Source organism: Phacochoerus africanus, chromosome 1, assembly GCF_016906955.1.
Source record: "Phacochoerus africanus isolate WHEZ1 chromosome 1, ROS_Pafr_v1, whole genome shotgun sequence".
Lineage (NCBI taxonomy): Eukaryota > Metazoa > Chordata > Mammalia > Artiodactyla > Suidae > Phacochoerus > Phacochoerus africanus.
This window is the reverse complement of record NC_062544.1, coordinates 221,005,403-221,020,481: the sequence shown is the minus strand read 5'-3', so window position 1 is coordinate 221,020,481 and position 15,079 is coordinate 221,005,403. Positions and strand designations below refer to the sequence as shown.

Here is a 15,079-nt window from a genome sequence, read left to right as displayed (position 1 = left end):
ACCCTGACACCTATGGTCAATTAATCTTTGGCAAGGGAGGCAAGAACATCAAATGGGAAAAAGAAAGTCTATTCAGCAAGCATTGCTGGGAAACCTGGACAGCTGCATGCAAAGCAATGAAACTAGAACACACCCTCACACCATGCACAAAAATAAACTCCAAATGGCTGGAAGACTTCAATATACGACAGGACACCATCAAACTCCTAGAAGAAAACATAGGCAAAACACTCTCTGACATCAACATCATGAATATTTTCTCAGGTCAGTCTCCCAAAGCAATAGAAATTAGAGCAAAAATAAACCCATGGGGCCTCATCAAACTGAAAAGCTTTTGCACAGCAAAGGAAACCCAAAAGAAAACCAAAAGACAACTTACAGAATGGGAGAAAACAGTTTCAAATGATGCAATGGACAAGGGCTTAATCTCTAGAATATATAAACAACTTATACAACCCAACAGCAAAGAAACCAATCGACCAATGGAAAAATGGGCAAAAGACCTGAATAGACTGTTCTCCAAAGAAGATATACAGATGGCCAACAAACACATGAAAAAATGCTCAACATCGCTGACTATAAGAGAAATGCAAATCAAAACTACCACGAGATACCACCTCACACCAGTCAGAATGGCCATCATTAATAAGTCCACAAATAACAAGTGCTGGAGGGGCTGTGGAGAAAAGGGAACTGTTGGTGGGAATGTAAACTGGTACAGCCACTATGGAGAACAGTTTGGAGATACCTTAGAAATCTATACATAGAACTTCCATATGACCCTGCAATCCCACTCTTGGGCATCTGTCCGGACAAAACTCTACTCAAAAGAGACACGTGCACCCGCATGTTCATTGCAGCACTATTCACAATAGCCAGGACATGGAAACAACCCAAATGTCCATCGACAGATGATTGGATTCGGAAGAGGTGGTATATATACACAATGGAATACTACTCAGCCATAAAAAAGAATGACATAATGCCATTTGCAGCAACATGGATGGAACTAGAGAATCTCATACTGAGTGAAATGAGTCAGAAAGACAAAGACAAATACCATATGATATCACTTATAACTGGAATCTAATATCCAGCACAAATGAGCATCTCCTCAGAAAAGAAAATCATGGACTTGGAGAAGAGACTTGTGGCTGCCTGATGGGAGGGGGATGGAATGGGAGGGATCGGGCGCTTGGGCTTATCAGACACAACTTAGAATAGATTTACAAGGAGATCCTGCTGAATAGCATTGAGAACTTTGTCTAGATACTCATGCTGCAACAGAAGAAAGGGTGGGGGAAAAATATAATTGTAATGTATACATGTAAGGATAACCTGACCCCCTTTCTGTACAGTGGGAAAATAAAAAAAATTATATAAATAAAAGAAATACAGGTATAAGTAATCTGTTCATCAAAGAAGTTATAATAGAAACTACAAAATATTTTGAACTGAAAAATGACAAGAACACTACATACAAATCCAACTTGTGGAACGCAGCCAATGTGGCACTTAGATGGAAAATTATAGACTTAAAGGCATTTATTAGAAGAGAAAAGGTGAAAATAAGACTAAGAATTCTTTTCCAGAAATTAGAAAAAGAATGGCAAATTAGATACAAAAAAAAGATAAAAGGAAGGAAATAAAATTAACAAATTAATAAAACAGAAAACAGACATGTCTTCTGATTCTAGGTAGGATATAACAGGTTGCTGCAACAATTAAATAAAATAACAGAGATACTGTAGGTGTCATTTTTCAAAGGCACTAAGAGTGTGAAAATACAGGGGACAAGATGAACTAAAATGGTAGAGAGGAAAGAGTCCCTCTAATGTGATTAGAGATCACTGACCATTTTCTTCCTGAGGAGTACTGGCCTCACCTGGGCTTTACTAGAGGAAACAGATTCCAGCAACAGTTACAGAACATCTGTGTAGACTAACATGATGGACTGGCATCTGGAGGGTCCCCCAACATAAGGCCAAATCCCCCAGAGTGTCAGCTTTAGGTAGATAACCCTTTACTAGTGGAAAAATGTTTGAATCTCTGATGGGTTATTTAACCAGCTGTCGATGTGATCTTCAGCCAGCCTTGTGGATTTAACTCGTTAATTCATTGTTCATGATTTTTTTTTTTTTTTGGTCAGAAATAGCAGAATATCCTGACTTGCCTCACCACACTGATGTTTGATGGCTTAGCAATGGTAACATCTTAGTGTGATTTTTTTTTTTTTGAACTCAGAACAAGATTGAGATTTTTCTAAGAAAACTACCCTTAAGCACGATCATGGAACACTGAATGACTTTGGAAATTAGCTTTTGCTGCAGACTTGGTAATATTTTTTAATGAATTTAACCTAAAATTACAAGGCAAAACAGCTTATATGTACAACTTATACTATGGTAAAGTCATTTCAATGGCAACTAACATTATCTGAATCATAAGTAAGGTGTTTTATATACTTCCTGTGCTGCCAAAGTTAAAAAACAAGGTCTCCACTCCCATGCATATTTACAGTGAATGTATTTTCTGAGCTTAAACTATACTTCTAGGCACTTTGTTGGGTCCTTGAAACAAGTGCAAAAGACATTTTCATATTTCAGAATTATTTAACTGTGATGGAGGCATGTCCACCTAACCTTCAATTGGAAGTGATTAATTTGCTTTGTAATGACATGCTAAAAGGCAAATATCGAGATGAATCTAGTGGAATTCTATAAATGCCTTCAAGCAATAAATATGCACAATTAAAAGCATATGCTATGGGTCGAGATCAGTACTGGCAACACTTATCTATGAAAGACATTTTTAATACTGAAACGGGGGAAGTCTCACTATACATCACCATTAACAGGTAAACATTTGCAACTGATTGTGATTATTTGAACCCCAACTTTGCAAAATGTTATCCTCTAAGGGCTCCAGTCTTCTCTTCAGCAGACCTGTATCCCAAAAAACTGCAGTCAATATTATTACTATCTTTAAATTTTATCAATATAAAATTTGTGAAAATTTGTTTTCTTTCTTGTTATTTTGAATTACCTGCACAGTATCAATTTTGTCTTTTGGCCCACAAAGCCTAAAATACTTACTCTCAGGCCCTTTGCAGAAAAGTTTGTTAATTTCTACTCTACAGCACATAAAAAGAATGAAGAACTAAATCCAACAACATAGATAAATTTCACAAACATAGTAAAGATCAAAAGAAGCCAGATCCAAAAAAAAAAAAAATCTACAGTATGAGTCTCTATAAAGTTCAAAATCAACATAAACTATGGAGTTGAGGAATGCTACTTAGGAGATAAAGATATAAAGAAAAGCAAGGAAATGATCACTATATAAACCAAAGAAATCAGAATAATGATTACTTTTAGAGGGCTGTGATTTCAATAGAGTGAGTGGGAGCTTATGGGATTTCTTGACCCATGTGGTATTTACACAGATGACACCAATTCATTAAGCTGCACACTGATTTTCTATACTCTTTTATATGGGGTGTATTCTACAGTTCAGAGTTAGAAATATCTATGTATATATACAAACATGTACATACATGCATTATGCCTGCAACACACACAGTATGTTCCTGGAAAGAACAAGAACTTGGTGAATAGTTGTTGCTAAGCATGGAACTAGAAGTCAGTCTGAGGTGGGGGAAGAGATTTACTTTCCTCACATTTATGACATTGTGTAGTTTGAATTTCTTTTATGATGTATACATATTAAGTTTTCAACTGTAATCCAGTGCTAGGGTTTGGAAACTGAGGCCCTGTTAGGAAATGTTTGGATCACGGGGCCCATAAGCGGCAGAGATGGGATATATCTGGGACTGTGGCTTCAGACCCAGGGCTCCATGTAATTGTATCACAGTAAATTTTTGGATGGATTGATCTGATAATGATTACTTCTAAAAAGATGACATAACCAAACATTTGTGTTGTGTTTGTTTGTTTGTTTGTTTTTTACAGACTATATGGATCATGATCTTTTCAAAAAGAAGCTGCACAAATCATCGTGCAGCATTCAGCCGTCTGTGCTTCTCCTGAGATGTGCAGCTCTTCTGGGCTTGTCAGTGTGTGACGCTTGAGGAAACAAACTTATTTTCTTTAAACTCCCCAAATTTAATTTTCAGCAATAATAATCAAATGAAATAGATTTATTCTCTTTGGTGTTTCCCAGATACTCTACTTCAGGAGAAAGTTTTCTCACGTCTCACTTCAACATTTTGTTAATAACTATGAAGATATGCCGGCTTATTGAATCAAACAAAAATAAATGTTACCGAATACTTCTTAGGTGGTTTTGATTTGCTGTTCATAGTGCGTTGGCATTATCTGCTAAGGTTGAAAACGTGCATACCCATGACCCACCATCTCATTCTCCAGCGGAAATACATGAGCATGGACACCAACAGGCATGACAAGAATGCTGCAGCAGTACTATTCATTCTGGCCCCCGAAATGGAAACCCAGGGGTGCGTCTGCATAGGAAGAGAAAAGTAAACCCTGGTATATCAGTACAATGGCACATCAAGTCACCACAGAGCCTTAGATCTGAGAAGTATAGTCCTGCAGGGTGCTGCCAGAGAGCAATCTGTCCATCCTGCCTGTTGACAAGCATCAGAGTTGAATGGATTCTTCCTCATTTAAAGATCAGGAAATAGGGAAAAAACAAATAAACAAAAGCATCAACAACAAATCAACATGAGACCCACAGAAAGAACTTACAAAAGAAAATGGATGTTACTCTGAAAACAGAATAAAAGCCTATCTTAAAAAATATCTGAAGTTCCTGTTGTGGCTCAGTGGAAATGAATCTGACTAACATCCATGAGGACGCAGGTTCCATCCCTGGCCTCGCTCAGTGGGTTAAGGATCCGGTGTTGCCATGAGCTGTGGTGTAGGTCACAGATGAGGCTTGGATCCGGCATTGCTGTGGCTGTGGGTGTAGGCCCGCAGCTGCAGCTCTGATTCGACCCCTAGCCTAGGAACCTCGATATGCCACAGGTGTGGCCCTAAGAAAGGAAAGGGAAAGAGAGACGAAGAAAGGAAGAAGGGACAGAAGGAAGAAAGAAAATATCTTACTATAGGAAACAAAAAAGCTTCAGAAACTATTTCTTGGTGTTGATTAACAAGAGGCAAAAAGAAATGGCCTCTTAGAAAAATGAAGCAGGGAATAATAAGAACAGACAGAAGCCAAAAACAGTTGCAGCCTAAAAAAGAAAAGAAAGCTGGCTAAGATTTTTTTTCAGATACAATGACATCCATTTGGATGCAGTTAAAAGAACAGAAATATCATGGGAGAAAATAAAATTGTTAATGTTGCTGATAAATTTAAGTCATCCAGTATAAGGTGGGAAGAAAATGGCAGAGATGAAAATGACAGAGGTTAGCCCTGGATGACCAATCCTATAAGCAATTGGAATTGGAATTTGGAAGAAACCAAAACAAATAAAAATAGACACAATAATCAAAGTTATAATAAAAGATTTTCTGAGTTGAAAAAATGCTTGATCATACAAACTTGAAAGGCTTTACCTTATCCTGAGAAAACTAGGATGGAGCAATTTTTTTTTTTTTTTGCCTCAATCAACAGGAAAGCACTTGACAAGTAAGGGGTAATTGAATTTATTTTGTTCCTTTACAATGCTAATGTTAATTAGGTAAAGGTTGTATTATTCACTTGTGAAATGAAAAGTTAGGAACACAAAATGAGATGTGAATTAGGGATGATGAGATAGAAAGTGGGAGAAAGAATGGCCAGACAGTAACTATTGTAGACTTTACAGGGAAAATGGTCTTTGTTGCAACCACTCAACTCTGTCATTTTAGGGTGAAATCAACAATGCATAACATAAAATAAATGAATGTGGCTGTGTCCCAAAAAAACTTTATTTATGAAACTGGTAGCAGACAGATTTGGCCCATGGGCCATAGTTTGCCCACCTTTGCTATGCAGCAGTGAACTAAAATTAAACTCAGTACCTACTTTGATAAAGGATTTGAAGTAGCTTCCAATAAAGAACATATAATGAAACTTAGAGTTTCATTAAAGACAAAAAGATCTTTACCCTTATGTTGTCTTCTAAAATTAATCTTTGTATTTAGAAAAAAAGACAAATACAAGGTATTACAAAATTCTTATTACTTAATTGAAGTTTACCAAGAAAGGAAAACTTCTTCCTGATACTGGAAGCTCTCTGCTTACAATGGCTTTAGTTGAAACACCCCAACTTTAATAATCTTTGCTCTTTAAAAGAAAACATCCTGAGTGATGAGCAAAACTTGTGTTTAAAGCCGTGTGATCATGACATGTGGAGCCATGTAGTGGGTCAGGGCAACATTAGCACAGTCAACAGCAATGCACGATCACAACAAACTGATTTCTGAGGTAAGAAATATTTTTGCATGACTATACAGTCAGATATAACGAGCCCTTGTACTGTTTTAACAAAGGTGTTGCCTCTCTTCAACATGCTTAAGAATAGGCGAGGTAAAATTCAAGGAATAAATCTGTAGTGTGAGTAAGGGGTCTCTTTGGGATGAGAAACTGCTGGCACAAAATTGTTGGAGAATCCGAATTCCTGTAGCAGAATTCCCAAACTAAAGTCTGAGTGTATGTTAGTTCAGGGGGAGCTCCCACTACAAACTCTCACCCCCTACCCCTTCTCAAGTCTGGATTATGGTACCCGCTTGGGAGTAGAATTTCACCTACTATGATGATCTGGAGTATTTTTAGGCAGTAAGCATACATGGAAAGGAGCCAGTAGATCTCAGTCTCTAGCCAATCAGATGAGTTACTCCATCTCACTTGGGGAAGAGGGAGGGAGGATGGAGAGGGAGAGGAGGGAGGAAGGCAGGGAGAATACGGATGTTCTGCCATTAGTGGGGAAGGGAGAGGAATGAGTGCCCCATGTTCTGTGGAATGTTAAAGAGTTGCGAGGAGTCCTATCATGGCTCAGTGGTAACAAACCCAACTAGTATCCATGAGGACTTGGGTTTAATCCCTGGCCTTGCTCAGTGGGTTAAGGATCCCACACTGCTGTGGCTGTGATGTAGGCCACCAGCTGCAGCTCCGATTTGACCCCTTGTCTGGAAATTTCCATATGCTGCAGGTGCAGCCCTAAAAAAAGGTAAAATAAATAAATAAAGAGTTGGGAGTAAGCGCTTCCTTGCTACCAGACCTGAGAGCAGTTAGAAGGAAGCCATTAGGTACCATGAAGAAGAATTTCCTAGAAATTCCTAGAAAACTGAAGACCACTGAAAAAGGAGCTTTTTTTTTTTTTTGCTTTTTTTCATTTTTTTTTTCCCTTTTAGGGCCGCACCCACAGCATATGAAGTTCCCAGGCTAAGGGTCAAATTGGAGCTGCAGCTGCAAGCCTATACCACAGCCACAGCAACGCAAGATCTGAGCCACGTCTTTCACCTACACAGCAGCTTGTGGCAATGCAGGATCATTAAGCCACTGAGCCACAAAAGGAACTCCAAGAAGGAGGTATCTTTTATTACAGGTGTCAAATGTTAAGAAAATGGAAAGCAGGGGCTACAGTGGTTCTCAATCATGGCTTCATGTTAAAATCATCTGAGTACTTTTAAACAATGGTTCTTAGGCCTCTTTGTAGACCAATTACAATAGATCTTCAGAAGAGGAGAAGGCAAGGTTATTTTTTAGAAGCTTCCCAAGTGATCTAATGTTTAGAATCAAAGACTTTCTCAGGAAAACTGTCCCTCCCAAAGCATTTACCATTGAGAGAGATTTATCATGGATGACATGTCTTCAGTACAGGTTTTAAGAATATTTTAAAACCCTCAAGGGTTCCAAAGGGAAAAAAATGAGGCAGGAAACACTGATCCTGGGCACAACCATGACACCTGTACTTCCTCTGCCATAGCACACACCACACTTGCTTCTAATTGTGTATAGAATCATCTGTCTCACCATCTGGCCTCTTAGGTCTAAAGAAGGGGCAGCAGCTGTGCCTCCTGAGTTCATTTGTTTATATCTTGGTGCCTGGCACAGTCTGCCACATGATAATCTCTCAATAAGTATTTACTAAATGAAGATCTACATATCTAAAACTTGTAGAAGCAAACATTGGTTTTGGAAAATGTTTATATTCATATTTTGTGGTATAAAACAAGTTAAGAACATAATTCTAATTTATAAAAATTTCTACTAAATAAAGGTTTAACTTTTTATGACTCAACTGGTGAATGTTATCAAGGAATCAAGTAAGTCAGAATGGGAGGGGGCTTCTGTACTATGTCCTGAAAGGAACTTATCCCATTTATCTTTGCACAAACAACATTCAACAACTTAAGAAACCGCCAACAGAAGATTTAGAGAAGATCAAAGAATATTCTCCTCACTGTTTATTTTAAATAAAAGTTAAAGACATTATATTAAAACATAGCTTCGAATTATGACAAAACAGAGTCAACAATTCTCCTTACTTAAAAAAAAATGTATATAATTGGACAAAATTGTTAAAAAACACTTAATTTAGATGAGAAGTCTACCAGAGATGGACAAAAAACTGAAAACCCACTAGAGATTCAGGTAAGAACAACTGAAGTCTACTACCCACCCTCACCCCCAACCCCTCACCTAGCTCAGTCAGCAAGAACAGTAGCTAGTAATCCAGCAGCTTTGCTGCTCGACTATGAAGACTGGACTTAGGGTGGGCCATGGGGGAGAAATCTTGTAACTTTACATGCCAGAATTAGTGAACTTGGTTTGACATGAACAGCTTTGTTGGCCCAAAGATGCAGTCTCAGTTGGAATGAGTAAAAGACCAACCCAAATTTAATAGGGGAGATATTAGAAGGGTTAAGACAAGTTCTCCATGCATCCCTAGGTGACTGGGAATACCAAAAATTAACCCAGACCAGGGAAACAATGGCAAAACAGAAGACCACAACATAGATGGGACAAATAGAAAACAAATAGCAAAACAGTACACCTAAACTCAACGATAACATGCATTAAATATAAGTGAATTAAGGACTCCAAATAAAAATTGCAGGATGTCAAAATGGATTTTTAAAAAAATGCAAAACCCAACTATATGATATTTATAATAGAACTTTAAGTATAAAAAGATAAATAGATAGAAGAAGTTTACCAGGAAAATATTTTAACATAAGAAAACTGGAATGGCTCTATTAATATAGCTAGGGGAAAAAAAAGCCAAGGTAGGGAGTATTACCAGAAATAAAAAAGAACATCTGGGGAGTTCCCTGGTGGCCTGCCAGGTTAAGGATCCTGTCATTTGTTGTCATTTCTGGGTCTTGGGTTGACCCCTGGCTTAGGAACTTACATGTACCCCAGGCACGGCCAAAAAAAAAGACATTTTATAGTGATAAAAGAATCAATTCATCAAGAAAACTGAACTATTTTAATTATCTATGATCCTAACAACTGAGCTTCAAAATTCATGAAACAAAGCTGACATAAGTAAAGAATGAGATAAATCTAAAACTGTAAAGATTTAACAGCTTCTTCTCAATAAGTGATAGAACAATTAGACAAGGAATCAGGAAAATTATGATAGAATTTAACACCACCATTCATCACCTTGATCTAATACTAATTGGAACACTACACCTAGGAGTTCTCCTTGTGGCACAGCAGATATGAACCCAACCAGTATCCATGAGGATGCAGGTTCAATCCCCGGCCTCACTCACTGGGTCAAGGATCTGGCATTGCCATGAGCTGTGGTGTACATTGCAGGTGGCTTGGATCCCGTATTGCTGTGGCTGTGGCTGGGGCTGGCAGCTGTAGCTCCAGTTGGACCCCTGGCCTGGGAACTTCCATATGCCATGGGTGTGGCCTTAAAAAAAAAAACAAAAAAAAACCTATACCTAACCACTGCAGGCCAAGTGTGCATAGGATATTTACCAAGATGGGCCATATCCTGGGCCATAAAGCAAGGCTCAATAAATGTCCACAGAACAGTATAAACCAGCTATAATGGAAAAAATAAAAATGATTTTTAAAAATGTCCAAACATTGAAATATGGAATATGTTTTCTGGCCACAGAAATAATTAAATTAGAAATCAGGAGTTCCCGTCACGGCGCAGTGGTTAACGAATCCGACTAGGAACCATGAGGTTGCGGGTTTGGTCCCTGGCCTTGCTCAGTGGGTTAATGATCCGGCGTTGCTGTGAGCTGTGGTGTAGGTTGCAGACTCAGCTTGGATCCTGTGTTGCTGTGGCTCTGGCGTAGGCTGGTGGCTACAGCTCCGATTGGACCCCTAGCCTGGGAACCTCCATATGCCGTGGGAGCGGCCCAAGAAATAGAAAAAAGACAAAAAAAAAAAAAGAAAAGAAAAAGAAATCAGGAGCAAAAAAAAAATGTTAGAAAATCCCTCAAACATTTGGATAGATCATATGGTAGTTCTGTTGTTAGTTTTCTGAGGTACCTCCATACTATTTTCCATAGTGGTTGTACCAATTTACATACCACCAAACACTGTAGGAAGGTACCCTTTTCCCCACACCCTCTCCAGCATTTGTTAACTGTAGACTTACTAATGACGGCCATTCAGACATGTGTGAGGTGTGATTTGCATTTCTCTAATAATGAGTGATGGTGAGCATTTTTTCATGTGCATGTTGGCCATCTGTATATCTTGTTGGGAGAAATGTCTTTTCAGGTCTTTTGTCCATTTTTTTATTGGGTTTTTTTTTGCTATATCAGTTGTATCAGTTGTTGAACTGGCAATTTTGAAATGAATGAATGAAATTATGGCTGAAAATTTCCAAGCCCGAACCCAGAGGGCCCCAAGTAAGATGAATCCAAATGACCCACACCAAGAAACATCATATTTAAATTGAAAAAAGTTACAAACTTTTTCCTAAAGGCAGCAGGAAAAAAATTAAAAGTCATATAAAAGGAAACCCCATAAGTCTATTAGCTGATTTTTCTGCAGAAATATTGCGGGCCAGAAAGGAATGGTATAATATACTTAAATTGTGGAAAGGGAAAATCTTCAACACAGGATACTATACCCAGCAAATTATCATTTACAATTGCAGAAAAGATAAAGAAGTTCTTAGACAAGAAAGAGCTAAAAATTAATCAATACCAGGAGTTCTCAGGTGCAGTGGGTTAAGGATCCATGCTATCACTGCTGTGGCTTGAATTGCTGCTGTGGTACAGGTTCAATCCCTAGCCTAGGAACTTCCACATGCCACAGGAACAGCCAAAAAAAGAAAAAAAAGTTCATTAATATGAGACCAATTTGAAAAGAAATGTTGAAGGATCTTCTCTAAGTGGGAAAAAAAGGCTGTAACAAGAAGTATTTATAGGCAAGGAAAAATCCCAATAGTAAAAGCAAATATATAGTAAAGGCTGAGGATCAACCACTTAATAAGCTAGTATGAATAACAAAAGACAAAAATATGTAAAATCAATAATTACAATAATCAGTAAAGGGATAAACACAAAGATGTAAAATATTTAAAATATGTAAAATATGACATCAAAACCCACAAAGTATGGGGGAAGGGACTAAAAAAGGTAGATCTTTTAGAATGTGTTTAAATTTAAATGACTATCTGTTTCAAAAAAGAGATAAAGTTTTTGGTTAACATAAATGAACCCCATGGTAAACACAAATCAAAACCTACAAAAGACACATAAAAACAGAGAGGAAATGAACACAAGCATACCACTAAAGAAAAGCATGATAGCTCGGAGAGAAGATGGTAGAGTAGAATAACTTCAGCCAACCTCTCATCATGGGAATACCAAATCACAATTAAGTGCTGAACAATCATAAAAAAAAAACCTAGAACCTACCAAAAAAGATATTCTGTATCCAAAGGCAAAGAAGAAATCACAATGAGATAGCAGGAGGAGCACACTTATGATATATAATCAAATCCCATGACTCCTGCGTGGAGAACCAACAAACTTGAGAATAATTACATCACAAGAGTTTTCCCACAAGAGTGAGTTCTGAATCTCATGTTAGGCTCCCTAACCTGGAGGACTGGTATCAGAAGGAGGCCCCACAGCACTTGGCTTTGAAGACCAGTAGGGCATGAATGCAGGAGCTCCACAGGACTGGGCTAACAAAGATTCCACTCTTGGAGTACACACAAGATGCTGTGTGCATGGGTCCCATCACAAAAGCAGTGACACCATGGGAGCCTAGGCCAGACCTTCCTGCTCATCTTGGAGGGTCTCCTGGGGAAGCAAGGGCTAGTTGGGTACCTCTTGGGACATAAGAGCTGATAGTAAACATATCCACGAATACTCATCAGAAGTTTGACATCTTGTTTGGGACATTAGCACCAAGACTTCACCCACCCAACAGTCTGTAGGCTCCAGTGCTGGGATGCCACAGGCCAAACAACAAACAAGGTGGGAACACAGTAGCACCCAGCAACAGATGGGCTTCCTAAAGACTTTCTCAACCCACAGTAACCTTTAGACTCACCCCTTGACATGGCCCTGTCCACCAGAGGTCCCTCCCACCAGGAAGCCTGCACAGGCCTCTAGACTAGCCTCAAACACTAGGTGAAGACATCAATGGAAGGATCTTTCAGCCTGAACAACTGAGTCTGCAAAGATAGGTCAGAACCTACCCTGGGACCAGCTTGTCCTTGAGCCTTGTGTGATGAGAGGGGAGGGTACTCCTGGGACACATCAGACATCTCCTATAAAGGGCCGCTTACCAAGTTCAAGAAACATGACTTATATACTACATATATAAAAATACAAACATACCTGGCAGCAAATGACAATGAAGATACGACACTCCAAAACCTATGGGATGCAGCAAAAGCCGTTCTAAGGGGAAAGTTTATAGTAATACAAGCCCACCTCAGGAAACAAGAAAAAGCTCAAATAAATAACCTAACTTTACATCTAAAGCAGCTCGAGAGAGAAGAACAGACAAGACCTAAAGTTAGTAGAAGGAAAGAAATCATAAAGATCAGAGCAGAAATCAATGAAATAGAAATGAAGAAAACCACAGAAAAGATGAATGAAATGAAAAGCTGGTTCTTTGAAAAGATCAACAAAATTGATAAACCTCTAGCCAGACCTATCAAGAAAAAAAGAGAGAGGACTCAAATCAATAAAATGAGAAATGAAAAAGAAGTAGCAACAGATATCACAGAAATACAAAGGATCATAATAGACTTCCATATGCAACTATATGCCAATAAAATGGAAAACCTAGAAGAAATGGACAAATTCTTAGAAAAGTACAATCTTCCAAGACTAAACCAAGGTGAAATAGAAAAGATGAATGGACCCATCACAACAACTGAAATTGAAACTGTGATTTAAAAACTTCCAACAAACAAAAGTCCAGGACCAGATGGCTTCACAGGTGAATTCTATCAAACATTTAGAGAAAAGCTAACACCTATACTTCTGAAACTATTTCAAAAAATTGCAGAGGAAGGGATACTCCCAAACTCATTCTGTCAGGCCACCGTCACCCTGGTACCAAAACCAGAGATACCACCAAAAAAGAAAACTACAGGCCATTTTCACTGATGAACATCAATGCAAAAATCCTCAACAAAATACTAGCAAACCACATCCAACAGTACATCAAAAGGATTGTACATCATGATCAAGTGGGATTTCTCCCAGGGATGCAAGAGTTCTTCAATATCCGCAAATCCATCAGTGTGATACACCACATTAACAAACTGAAGAATAAAAACCATATGATCCTCTCAATAGAAGCGGGAAAAGCCTTTGACAAAATCCAACACCCGTTTCTGATAAAAACCCTTCAGAAAGTGGGCATATCGGGAACCTACCTCAACATGACAAAGGCCATATACGACAAACCCACAGCGAACATCATTCTCAATGGTGAAAAGCTGAAAGAATTCCCGCTGAGATCAGGAACAAGACAAGGACGTCTGCTCTCACCACTACTCTTCAACATAGTTCTGGAAGTCCTAGCCACAGCAATCAGAGAAGTAAAAGAAATAAAAGGAATCCACATTGCAAAGGAAGAAGGAAAACTATCACTATCTGCAGATGACAGGATACTATACCTAGAGAATCCTAAAGACTCTACCAGAAAACTGTTAGAGCTCATCCATGAATTTGGCAAAATCGCAGGATACAAAATTAATACACAGAAATCGACGGCATGTCTATACGCTAACAATGAAAGAGCAGGAAGAGAAATGAGGGAAGCAATCCCATTTACCATCACATCAAAAAGAATAAAATACCTAGGAGTAAACCTACCTAAAGAGACAAAAGACCTGTACTCTGAAAACTATAAGACACTGATGAAAGAAATCAAAGATGACACAAATAGATGGAAAGATATACCAACCTCATGGGTTGGAAGAGTTCATATGATCAAAATGACTGTACTGCCTAAGGCAATCTACAGATTCAGTGCAATCCTTATCAAATTACCAAGGACATTTTTCACAGAACTCGAACAAAATATTTTAAGGTTTGTTTGGAAGCACGGAAGACCCAGAATAGCCAAAGACATCCTGAGAAAGAAAAATGGAGCTCGAGGAATCAGGCTCCCGGACTTCAGACTACACTACAAAGCCACAGTCATCAAAACCATATGATACTGGCACAAAGACAGAAATATTGGTCAGTGGAACAGGATAGAAAGCCCAGAATTAAACCCACGCACCTACAGCCAACTCATCTATGACAAAGGAGGCAAGAATATACAATGGAGAAAGGACAGCTTGTTCAATAAGCAGTGCTGGGAAAACTGGACAGCCACAGGGAAAAGAATGAAAGTAGAACACTCCCTAACACCATACACAAAAATAAACTCCAGATGGATTAAAGACCTACATATAAGACCAGACACTAGAAAACTCCTAGAGGAAAACATCAGCCAAACACTCCCTGACATAAATGACAGCAACATCTTCTCAGATCCACCTCTTAGAGTATTGACAATAAAAAGGAAAATAAACAAATGGGACCTACTCAAACTGAAAAGTTTCTGCACAGCAAAGGAAACCCTAAACAACACAAAAAGACAACCCACAGAATGGGAGAAAATCTTTGCAAGTGAATCGACGGACAAGGGATTCATCTCCAAAATT

The 15,079-nt window shown here is 38.5% G+C and overlaps 1 protein-coding gene across 2 annotated transcripts in view; it reads left to right on the top strand.

Moving 5' to 3' along the window:
- CFAP91 (cilia and flagella associated protein 91) overlaps nt 1-4,762 on the top strand; it is a 163,377-nt gene extending 158,615 nt beyond the window's left edge. Inside the window, exon 18 of one of the 2 annotated variants that reach the window (XM_047791414.1) lies at nt 3,972-4,762. The gene's annotated coding sequence lies outside the window, so the exon portion shown is untranslated. Of the gene's footprint in view, nt 1-2,244; nt 2,337-3,971 lie in introns of those variants that run through there. The other variant, XM_047791429.1, reaches the window with a different exon arrangement.
- The last annotated feature ends 10,317 nt before the right edge of the window (nt 4,763-15,079 follow it).